At 31.8% G+C, this 12099-nt stretch overlaps 1 long non-coding RNA gene across 1 annotated transcript; it reads left to right on the top strand.

The window, feature by feature from the left end:
- The first annotated feature begins 1484 nt into the window (after positions 1-1484).
- Positions 1485-4002, top strand: LOC141702459 (uncharacterized). Its single transcript, XR_012567113.1, has 3 exons — positions 1485-1711; positions 2848-2971; positions 3180-4002. It is a non-coding gene; the product is annotated as an uncharacterized LOC141702459 (long non-coding RNA).
- The last annotated feature ends 8097 nt before the right edge of the window (positions 4003-12099 follow it).

The raw sequence follows: 12099 nt of genomic DNA, 5'->3' as shown, positions 1-12099 counted from the left end.
TAACTGTTAAAATTGGAAACCAAATAAAACTATTTTGATATGAAATTTTGGTTATATCACTAATATATATCTATTAAAATCCATATGGTTATATCGTTGAAAAATATTTTTAAAATAATCAAAACACCAATTCAAGATTAAATACTAGTTAGATGTAATAGTCAAATGACAAACCAAATAAAATTATTTTCATATGTAACTTTAGTTATGTCACTAATATATATATATATATATATCTATTAAACTTCACACGGTTGAATCGTTGACAAATATCTTTAAAATAATTAGTTATATCATTAAAAAAGTCATTCACAAACTCTTCAATTATTTATTACTTCATTTTTCTCTCTTTAGTCTATTATAACTCAACCATTGATTGTGTGTGACTTGTAAGTGGTAACTTTAGGTTGCAAGAGCAGTCCACAAACTCACTATTGAATAATAATATTTTATATCTTTTGCAATACATGAATTGCGTTAATATATAAATAAATTTTAAATTTTATTTATTCAATCATATATTAATTTTAATATATTTATGTAAATATATTATAATTATAGATTTATAATAAAAATTATAAAAAAAAATTAGAAAATAGCCGTGATCGTAGTTTAGCGTGATAAGGAGATCAATTAAATATTAGTTGATCTTCTTATATGGATATACTATATTAATTTATTAACTTTTTATATATACTCCTATAAAGAAATCATATAAGGATTAATTGAATTTTAAAAATAAAATAAAAATCACTTGAAATTTGAAAGTTTTTCATATCAAAATCTCTACCTCCGCTAATTTATCTTTTAATAATTTTATTATCCTGTATCTGGTGGAGATGGTAATCTGAGCTACATAATAGAGTACGTGTCACTTATTTATTTGATGAACGGGTCTAACACGGATTGCTAGTATGCAATCAACTTACAGCCCTTGGATAATATTGACAAACACAGCACACTGGACAAAGATAAACACATACATCTCCTCTCTCTCCGCCTCACTGCCCAGATCTACAATCTTAATCCCCATACATCAACAAAAACCAAAATTTGATGCAACCCATTTACTTTTCGATCCAATCAGACAACCCACTTGCGGAAAGATCTTTACTAGTTTCAGTCAGTTTTCAATTGCACGAACAAGTGTTTATTGATAGTGCTATAAAAATCATGTTTGTTGGATCTCCTGCTCTGATTCAACTTGTTATCGATGATGCTATGGATGAAATTAGAGATGTATTAGATAAAGTGATCCTTCTTGGAAGGCTGTTGAGTCAGCTGATGCTGATGGTCAAACTTTACTTCATTTGGCCATTAGTCAAAATCGGCCTGATCTAGTACAGCTTTTACTAGAAGCCAACAAATAATCCGAGCAGAAAAGCTGGGTTTTTCAAACTGAATGACACCTGCAAGAGGAACAGAGTCTTGAGAAACAAGAGTGATGGGTGGTGAAGAAGATTCACCAGTTTATTCAAAGAAGGCGCATTGTTGTTGCTGTTATTAGTTGCTTCAGAAGTAACAGAGAAAAGGGGTGAGTTGAGAGTGTGAAGAGTGAAATTAGTGGGTTATTGTTGAGGAAGATAGAGGTGGGTTGGGAATTTAAAATAATGGTGATGAACATCTGGTTATTGTTGAGGAAGATAGTGTTGCAGCTGGTGTTTGGCTTACCAGATACATTTTTATTGGTCAAAATCTCTCTCCTATTAAGGTATAGAATAACAGTTTACCTATCCACTACAGTTTATGTTGCAGGAGCCAATTGCTTCACTTTTTCTTGTAAAATCATTCCTGCCTCACCTGCTATACTTTTCTTCTTAGATGTCACCTGCATTTTATTTTAAAATTTAATCCACACGGAATCTAGTAACAAGGCCTTGTGCTTATGCAAGAAAATAAGTTTTGCTTCATAGTAAAAGCAATAACTAGTTGCTTCTTAAGATTTTGAATCACTTGCATACAGAAAACATAAATCACTTGAGTACTCTATTTAACATTAAAAATAACTTGGTGTAACTGAATGCTCTATCGAACATTAAATATAAGTTGTAGCCTATATGGACCTGTAATATGAGAGCTGAGATGTTCACAAGTTGGCTAGAGTTCACAAACTAGGCGAGATCAAACAAATTTTGAAGCGAAGCCATACTAAAGCACAACTCGTTTACACTTAGAACTTGACTTGGCTTGACCTCGCCTTGTTTATGAATTATGATCTATATATTACATAACAAATAATCCATTTATATACTCACTTCTCACTAAGCAAATTCTGATTTTTTTTTCATTTTAAATTTTGTAATTATGTATCTAATTTTGTACTAAATGTTCTGTAACATGGTAACACCAATTATAATTCTTTTGTCAAAAAAGCAATCAATCTCATAGGTTTTTGTATATATATGTATAATTTCTTAGCCCCGGTATAATTTCTTAGAACCGGGGCTAAGAAATTATGTCATCAACGTAAAACCCTTTGTTCAATTTTGGTTCAGGTGCGCTAAGTTGTACAGGATTATGTTCAGCTACAGCCTGCGCTTATTATCCGTAATCTATGCTTTTAGGGGAGTTGAGCCAGATACATTTTTACCAGAAAGGAACATCTATCTCGAGCCAGACGTTGAGGTTCGGTGGAGGTCCGGCTCAACTCCCCTAGAAGCATGTTGTTGAACATGTTCCTTTCTCTAACTTCTGTCCTAATTATGCATAAGGCAAACCTGCAATATTATTCTGTAGCATAACTAGTCCAGCTTCTCTTTAAGCTTGTAATACTTTTGTGCTTCATTTTGTTGAGCTTAATTAATTGTTGTTGTTATAAGTACTGATCCGGGGAAAACTGTTCTGCAGCCATGCAGCCAGCCTCCACTTTTAAGTGCAATGATAGTAGATATATATAACAAAACTGGTGATTTGGAATTTGTTCGAAAGTCTCTGCCATCCCTGATCACTGAGCATAACTCTTGAAATTTAGGTATCAGGACAACTCTCTCTCCCCCTCTTTCTCTGTCGACCCTCCCTCTCCACTCTACTGTATGTGTTAACTTATTTTCTCTTGGAGTTGGTTCGATTCCTTTTGTACCGTCCAATTTTTATTGCAATTGCATTTATATATATTCTTTTCCAACTACTTGGTATGCAACTAATTTTAATATTTATTTCTAATGCCTGTGTTGTTGAAGGCATGCATAGGATGAACATCAGGATAGTCAAGGAAGAATTCATTATTTGAGTCCATACTATGCAATGTGGAATGCGCCGAGGCCGCGAACTTGAAATAGTCTCGTGATATAATGGAGAGGGTTTTGATTGATCGCTTATCGGGGAATTTTGTTGCCGGCTTTTTGTTATTTTTTAGGTTGTTATCATCATGCTTATGATGAGGGGAAGAAGGTTTTATCTTTGAAAGATAAGAATTTGAGGGATGATATGGTTTCCGTTATTAAGCAAGCAAAGAAATTGGCGGTTTCCTATTGTAGGATTCATTTAGGGAACCCTGATATGTTCCCGAATTGGGATAATACTAGTGGTTAAATAGTTGAATTGGGGTTGCCGGAAAGTGACCGGAATTCGGCTAGATATTTTTTTTAAACCTGGAAATACAAACTTACGACGGTTGTTCATCGCAAATTCCGTCGTAAATAGGCCCTAATTCCCAAAATACGACATTTTTTCTGTCGGAATTTACTAACTTACGACGTATAGTTGCGTCGTAAATTTATGTTTAATTTCATTAAATATAGGTCCAGCAAGAGAACATACAACATTATTTTTCGTCATATGTTGATAACTTACGACGGAATATACTCCGTCGTAAGTAGATTTATTATTTTATTGATTATGTGGGCCCCTACTTCCTAACTTGCGACGCAATTTTATCTTGGGACGAAAAAACGAACTTACTACTCGACCAAAAACGAAGATTTTTTTCTGTCGTAAATGGCTCAATTACGACGATTTCAGTTCAAAAAAACCGTCGTAAATGGCCAGATTTGTTGTAGTGACCCTACCTTTTACAAAATGTTGTGTTAATATTTTCAATTATTGCGATATATACACAATGTTGTATTGTGATGTTTTAATAACTGTGATATAAAAATATCATCCGATATGTTGATGATTTTGGTATAAATATATATTACCGGAGTTCAATTGATAATGCTAGAGAAGAGCAGATTATATATCAGATGTGTATTGAGACTGAGTGTTGGTCGATATAAGTTGATAAAAATCCACAAGCATTTCTGAGGTGTTTCCAAGAATGTTAACGCTAATAAGCAGCGTGGTATATTATGTTATATTATTGACCGGGGGTCGGTCGATATATATAATTATTAAAAATCCGAAAGTATTCCAGATTCGTTTGAAACAATTATTTTCTATTTGATATTAAAGTAAATATTCCAAGTGACTCGATATTCCCTCACGGTTTATCAAATACCTCAAATTTTTATCAAACGATCTCCAAGAATCTTATTTACTCAAATTAAATAATATTTAGTAGATGAATGTTATTTCAAATATTCATTTAAAAGAGAATTATTCGAGTTTTAATATATTTAATGATTATTGAGTATTATTAAATATTTATTTTAGGTTTTAAGCGATTAAAAATCATAAATCAAATTTTTAAATATTTTCTGAATTTTAGTAAATCATTCAAGTACTTTCAAATCGTGAAGAAATAAAATTTTGACTTGTTTTAAATATTTTGACTATAGTTTCAAAAGGAACTCCCCCTTAAATATTTATCCGTTGACAACGGTATTTCCTCCAACAAAACGTCAAAAACTATTATTTTGACTCACATTATCATAATACTTCCTCCAAAATTTCCGAAAGTGTGTATATGTATCGGTATATACCTATCAACAAGCATTATGCTTGGGGAACAAAATAATATCTAGATATATGATAGAATTCTTTAAGAACGGGGAGTGGTAGACTCCAGTACTTTATGTACTGGGAGACTAGTAATTATTACCGCATGAGAAGGTACTATGAATACCGATGGACATGCGAAGTATGCAAAATATACCTGGGAGAAAGGACATGCATAGAATGCCCAAATGCGGCAAGGGTGAGAACCGGTAGTAAGGAAGTCATCCCTCTATTAGTAGAAAATAATAACAACATTATGCTATACGACTGAGCATCGTATAGTACGGCTCCGGTGAATGTCCTAAAAAATTTCCAATTGAAATTGTTTGCAATACTGTAACTCAAGCTTAGGTGTTGGGTTTACTGAAAGTATTCGCAAAATAATTGAGAAATGATATATTGTTTTTCAAATAGGTGTATATCATAAAGAAAGTTGTTCTCCTAATTATATAATATTATACTAGAAATTACAGTCAGATTTAACAGTCAATTTTAACTATTTTATATTATTGCTGAGCGTTTCTGCTCACTCTTTCTTTCTTTTAAATGTCACAACACAATTGATAACCGGTATGTTGGTGAAGAAACTTGGAAGATGGAAAGACTTTCTGTAGCTACTGCAGCTTAGTTTAAGGTGGGCTATATCATTCATATAGGTATAAGATATTAGTAGTAATTATTGTAACTTCATGTAAAGGTTACAAATAATTGTTTGAGATCTTTTATACATTTGAGTTGTAATAACAAATGGTACTTGTTGTACATCATTTCTGAGGCTATAACATGTGTGTGTGTGAGAGAGAGAGATTGGGGTTCTTTGATGTGGAATTATTGGATTATTAAGTTGATGCATGTTATACATGATTGAAGGATTGCATGACAACCCAGATTCCTGATCCCGAATTTGGAGGTGTTATAGAAATGGTATCAGAATAATAAGTTATAGTACTTAGAGACGAGAGTGTTGGGAGCAAAGTCTAGATGTGAGCATAGCGTAAGAGCTCATATAGAGTTCGTTATAGGACTACCAGATGTAGTACCTATGAGTAAGTTTTATTGGAAAACATAATTGAGGTATTATAATAAGACCAATGGAATCACTAGAGATAATTAGAATGGAAGATGAGAATTGAAAATCTTACATGATTTAGAAAATATTTTGATATAAAACACGGAGCTGAGTGTCCGGCGCATTTGAGGTTGAAACATCATTACCAACACCATATGTCGATTTCGACAACACAAGCCTTGTTACTCGTACTTTTTTATAGGTTTCCCATGAGAGGGCATTACACGTGATGTAACTCCCCATAATTCGGGGTAAGAAATCTGGGTGGTCACGCAATCCTTCAATCATGTTTAACCTGTATTAACTCAATAATCCAACAAACCTCAATCTCACGCGCACACACACACACAATTATAGCCTTAGAAATGATGTACAAAATGTAATCTTCTTTTATTACAACTCAAATGTACTTTCCAGGATCTTAAACTATTATTCATAACCTCTACATGAAGTTACAATAATCTTACAATTATTTGAAGCCTATCTACATGTTCTGGCTTTCCTGAAGCAATGATGCAAGGACTTCTCCTCGCAGGTGCAGTCGACTTGGTCTCTTACTAGCATACTGGTTATATGTTGTGTTTTGACATTTAAAAGAAAGCAAGATTGAGCAATAATGCTCAGCCATAATGTATAAAACATTTTGGGAATAACTGTTAATATAATACTTCATCGTATAATATGAAAATTTGAAAACTTGGTGGTATACACCTTTTTCTTTTTAAATCAAATAAGATATCTTATCTATATCAAAATATCTTGACAATGTTCTCGATTTATATACTAAGGATAATACATCTCTTTTTGAAATAATGTTTTCGATTGACTTATTAGTCTGCAAATACCTTAATGGTAAACCCAATGCATAGGCTTAGTTACTATATTGCATCTCAATTCCAATTGAAAGAATAGGACATTCAACGGAGCCACCGCATACAATGATCAGTCATAATACGGAAATCTGTAACCTTTTCTACTAGTAGAAGGATGACTATCATACATCCGGTTGTCACCCTTGCCGCATTCGGGCATATTATGTGTGTCTCATACATCCAGACTTTCTACATACTCCACATGTTTACATGTGGCACACCAGTAGTCGCTCTAGTACACAAAGTACTAGAGTCTACCCCTCCTTGTCCTTTTAAAAAATCTTATTATAAAACAGGAACTTGAATTATATCGAAGTTCCTCAAGTCTTTTGCTTGTTCATAGATACAACTCATCTTATATATGTATATATGTCCTTCCGAGAATTTCCGGAGGAAGTAATAAGATAATGTGAGTTGACCGTTGTCAACAGATAAGTATTTAAGGGGAAGTTTCCTTTGACACTATAGTCAAAATAATTAATATCAAAGTTCGGATAATACCAAAATGATTTTCTGAAACTCAGAAAATATTTTGAAATAAGATTTATGGTTTTGAAACCATATAAAATCACTAAATAAATATTAAATAACCAATTAATATTTATTAAAATAATCAACCTCGAACAATTCTATTTTAAAAGAATATTTGAATAATATTCCCTGAATGATTTATGTTTAAGTAAATAGATTAAATCTTAAGTAAATGTTAAATATTTAAAATTTTTAAATAAGTATTCTTCCAAGAATACTTCTTCTTTAAAATGAGTATTTAAAATAATATTCATCGTTTAAATAAATAATATAAGTTGAGGGAACACGATCTTTGGAAATCGTTTTAATAAAAGTTTGAGGTACTTAATGCTTTGCGAGGGGACATCGAGTCCCTCAGAATAAAATACCTATGGACTTTTAATCGTCCAAAACATCTCCAGTATGATTCTCGGGTTTATACTTTATAAAAGTTTCCCGACTCTTGGTCTTACAATTGTTCATCACGCTCTACTATGGCATTAATATTCTTAATAAAACACATCCTGAATACTTCCCGTTTTCATCAAATTATACTGACGGATCCTCGGTATAAAATATACACCTCCTATATACAACGCTACTATGTAGCATTGTCTATTGAATTCGGTAATATTCATGTACCAAAATCATTAACATATTGTATGATATTACATATTACAATTCATAAAATATCGTAATACAACATCATGTATATATAGCATTTATTTGAAAATAAACACAACACAACAATTTTAAAAGGTAGGGTTTAAAAACTTGCCTAGAGTCCAAGATACGTTTTTCGACTTGCTCTTGTTTCGGGTTTTCTAATCAACAAATATCATAATCTTAATCATCATTCCTAATCCCATCACCGACTAATATTTCTAATAAGTACAATACTTCATAATTTTCAATAATCTACCGAATCGAAATAAGTATCAATCCTTGTTCGAAACGGACGGTTAAAGTGGTCTTCAAGAGTTGACTTTACCCAATGTTACTATTATGCGAATCGCACTCTAAAATTTTAAATAAATCAAAAATTAATATTTTATTACGGAACCACATCGAGTAGATTCTGAAGTGTTTTTAATATTTATCATAAAAGTTTCATTTTGATAAAATGAATTTAAATAGGTCAAAAGCATTTTAAATATTCGGTCAACTACAGAGTTTTACTATTCATACTGCTTTCACTAAAACATTGATTTCTCTCAAACCGTTAACTGAATTGATGTACCATTTTCTCGTGCATGATCTAGACAAAATTTAGAACCAAATAATTGAAAATGGTTTTCTGGTAGCAGGGGTGAAAATCCTGAAGTGACGGTTTAATGGTAGTAGGTGTTCTTGGTGATAACTCTTTGCCTGACCTCGGCTCCGACATTTTTATAAAATCAAAAAATTAACATCTTTAACTAAATATTTAAAGAGTGTTGTCCCATTATATAACTAAGCTACTGAGCAAGTTTCATGATTTTAAAAAATGTTTAAAGGCCTCAATTATACCCTTAAAGTCAAAACTAGGTAGCAATTTGCTTTTCTCGATTACGTTCACTAAACCGAACTTTTCTCCTAATCCGTAAATCTTCTCAGCACGATTTTTATATGTTTACATACTAAAAAACAAGAAATTTAAATCCATGTTTAGTGGTGTATAAAAACATTAAATTTATTGTTTAAAACAGTCATAAATATAAATAGACATTACGACGGCTATACGCGCAATGATTCCCGATTTTAATTACGTTAATTTCATTGGAAACAACTCAAACACCAATTATTTCATATTTCTTGCAAGATCATTCCCTAAACTATATGAAATAATCACTTATATAAATCCATAACAATCAACCATCAAAACCTAACTTTTTACAATCCAAACTCAATCAATCAGCATTTACTTAAACATAACTCATGCTCAATCTTATAACTCAAGCAAATCAAAGGGTTGATGATGTTTATACCTTCCTTGAAGATTTATAATACTTGATTAAGTCCTAATATCCTTGATTAAGCCTTTGTCTAGCTTTAGGAGACTTAAACTTCCATGAAAAATCAAGAAAACAAGTTAGTAATTTTCGGAGTTACTATTTATCCTCAACTTAAATCATTTTTATAAAATTGAAAACTTCATTGATGGGCTACAAATTTGGTAAGTAGCTTACCCATAATATGGAGGAGATTTGGTTAAAATTTGATGATTTATGAATCAGTAGAACATGAGATTTGAATTCTTCTTTCCGTGGTGTTCTTGAAAATCAGCATTGTGTTCTTGGAGAGAGAGAGCGTGTTGCTTGGATTGGATTCCTTTAGAAGTATTCAGTGATATGTGTGATATGTAATATGTATGTATGTTTAATAATTGAAGATGCATCTATTTTTCTAAGGCTAGCCATTGGCTAGTACATGGATTTGTCAAACTTTTAATGATGAATAACAAGAATCCTTGTTTTAAGGAACCATATTTCGAACTTCGTTCAAATTGATCAACCAATTTGGTTTCTCCTTGTACTAATTTGGTTGGCATATTTTTGCATGGGATTTGTATGGCCTTAGTTGGTTCATTTATTCACTTACGGATTCGCTTGGTCGCTTATTCATTTTTGTGGTAAATCTTCGTAATCTATTCGTTGGATAAATCCTTTCTTATAAATCATTTATGCTTTGAAACCTTATACTTGGATTTTCATTTTTAGAATTCTAAATTCTTGATCGTAATGTGATTCTCGTATTCCTCGATAGTCCGTAAGATTATAAAGTTCATTTTCTCCGGAAACGAAGGGATTTTACATACACTCATTTGGTACGTAAAATCACACTATCAACTAGAAATTTTATTTTAAAAGCTCATATATAGGTGTTTTCGTAAAAGTTTTTATTGAACTGCAAGGTTACTATTCATAAAGGTCTTTTACCGATGTCAAAAATTCGGGATTTTACACGTGAGAACCATGAAGTCTCATTATGATTACAGATTTAAGGTTAATGGGTTAATAAGTTACGGATTATATTTAGATGTATTATTTTCTTATAAGGATCCAATACCCTATAAACATTATATTCGCCAAAGATAATATCCACTACACCCTTGATGATTTTATTACCCTTAAAAAAGAGTTCCACTCTGTATGAGGACGTTATTGTAAGACGAGCAAGCTATATCATTATATTATGAGTATGCTTCATACGTTAGACCATGATGGGTCAACCCGGAGATCGATGACTTTATAAAATCGATGATTATATCCGCAATGGAATTGTATAGGACTACAATGAATGATGGTTCAATCTTGAAACCACTAAATGGAGAGACTAGTGACTCTAAAGTAAAATTTTTCGGCAGAATTGTTATTAGAGATTACAGATATATATTCGTAAACCTCTATCAATTTGGTAGCATATGTTTACTTACACACACATGGCCCTGAACTTATGGACTACATTAAGATCCATAAGAGATCTCTTTGATCTGTTCCCAAAAGTAACTGGCCACTTGTAATTTGTGACGAATGCATGTAGTTGGACCCTATCGGCTTAACATATGCCTTTAAAATAATATGGAGTAAGGTCTTCGAGGAAAATTACTGGAATAACATATGTAATTGTGATACCGAATTAATGAGTGACTTAAATGATGTTAAGAGACACACTAGTTGAATATGTAACTATGAAGGCGAGGAGGTGGGGATCATCCTCAAATGGGTAATTGTGAGATTTAGGATAATCGGTGATTTATTTTGTCATTTACTCCTCGAAAAGCTACACCCTTAAAACTTTGTATCATTCATATTTCCTTGATAAGTCACATCAAGAAATCATTTTAGTTATCTACCTTGAACTTCTGATATTACCAATGACTTTAAAAAAATTATATGAACCAGGACTTTTCCAATTCTTTTATTTGATCCACGAAGTTCTATTCAAAATTGTGATATCTTATTCAGGCTCACACCGATTTATACTCTCTTTCAATTGTTCAAGGAATTTATTTTAAATATTTTCTAATTAACTGACAAATATTCCTTATAGAATATTTACATTCAATTCTTCTTTTATACTTTACACTTCGAAGTCGAGCTCGTTAATAATTGACAAATTAATTGAGAACATGAATGATTTCATATCCAACGGATTCTTCGTGAATTTTTTTCTTCAATTCAAGATTAGATTGCTTTATCAATGTTGAAATCATAGTTAGGATATCAATTCGATATTGGTATTTTAAATTAAATTCTATGTAAGAATCTGATAAGATATGTATACAGAGGCACCTTTGGGTGGACCGGTTTATTAATATGAAATATTGATGAGAGGCTATTAATTTTTCCGATACCAAGATCACTCGATTCAGATTTTATATTTCTCTTTTGGCCGAAAATTGAAAAAAATTTTATTTTACTCAGTACCCAGGTAGCCACGATTTTCTACAGTTGGTACAATATTAAAATTTTATACGAACAAGCTGAATCTGCTTAGTGCATATGTTCTCATGAACGACTAGTTAATTATCCTAACTAGTTGAAATTTATTTAATATGATGAAAATGTTGCTAATCGTCCTACCTAATTGTTATATGTTAATCCAATTGAGCTAGCCAGTTTCTTAGTCGGTTGTAATATGTCTTGAGATGGACTAATATTGTTCCTCTAGTCCCACTTCCAATCTAAAATTTTATTCAGAATTCATTAAATATGCAAGAATGTATGATAAAGGAATTTCCAAAGAATGATTTAATTGAGATATAACCTAGGTTTTCAACTCAAACGA

Source organism: Apium graveolens, unplaced genomic scaffold, assembly GCF_009905375.1.
Source record: "Apium graveolens cultivar Ventura unplaced genomic scaffold, ASM990537v1 ctg5182, whole genome shotgun sequence".
In the NCBI taxonomy this organism is placed as follows: domain Eukaryota; kingdom Viridiplantae; phylum Streptophyta; class Magnoliopsida; order Apiales; family Apiaceae; genus Apium; species Apium graveolens.
The sequence above is the reverse complement of the archived record's forward strand: the minus strand, read 5'-3'. Positions and strand labels throughout refer to the sequence as shown.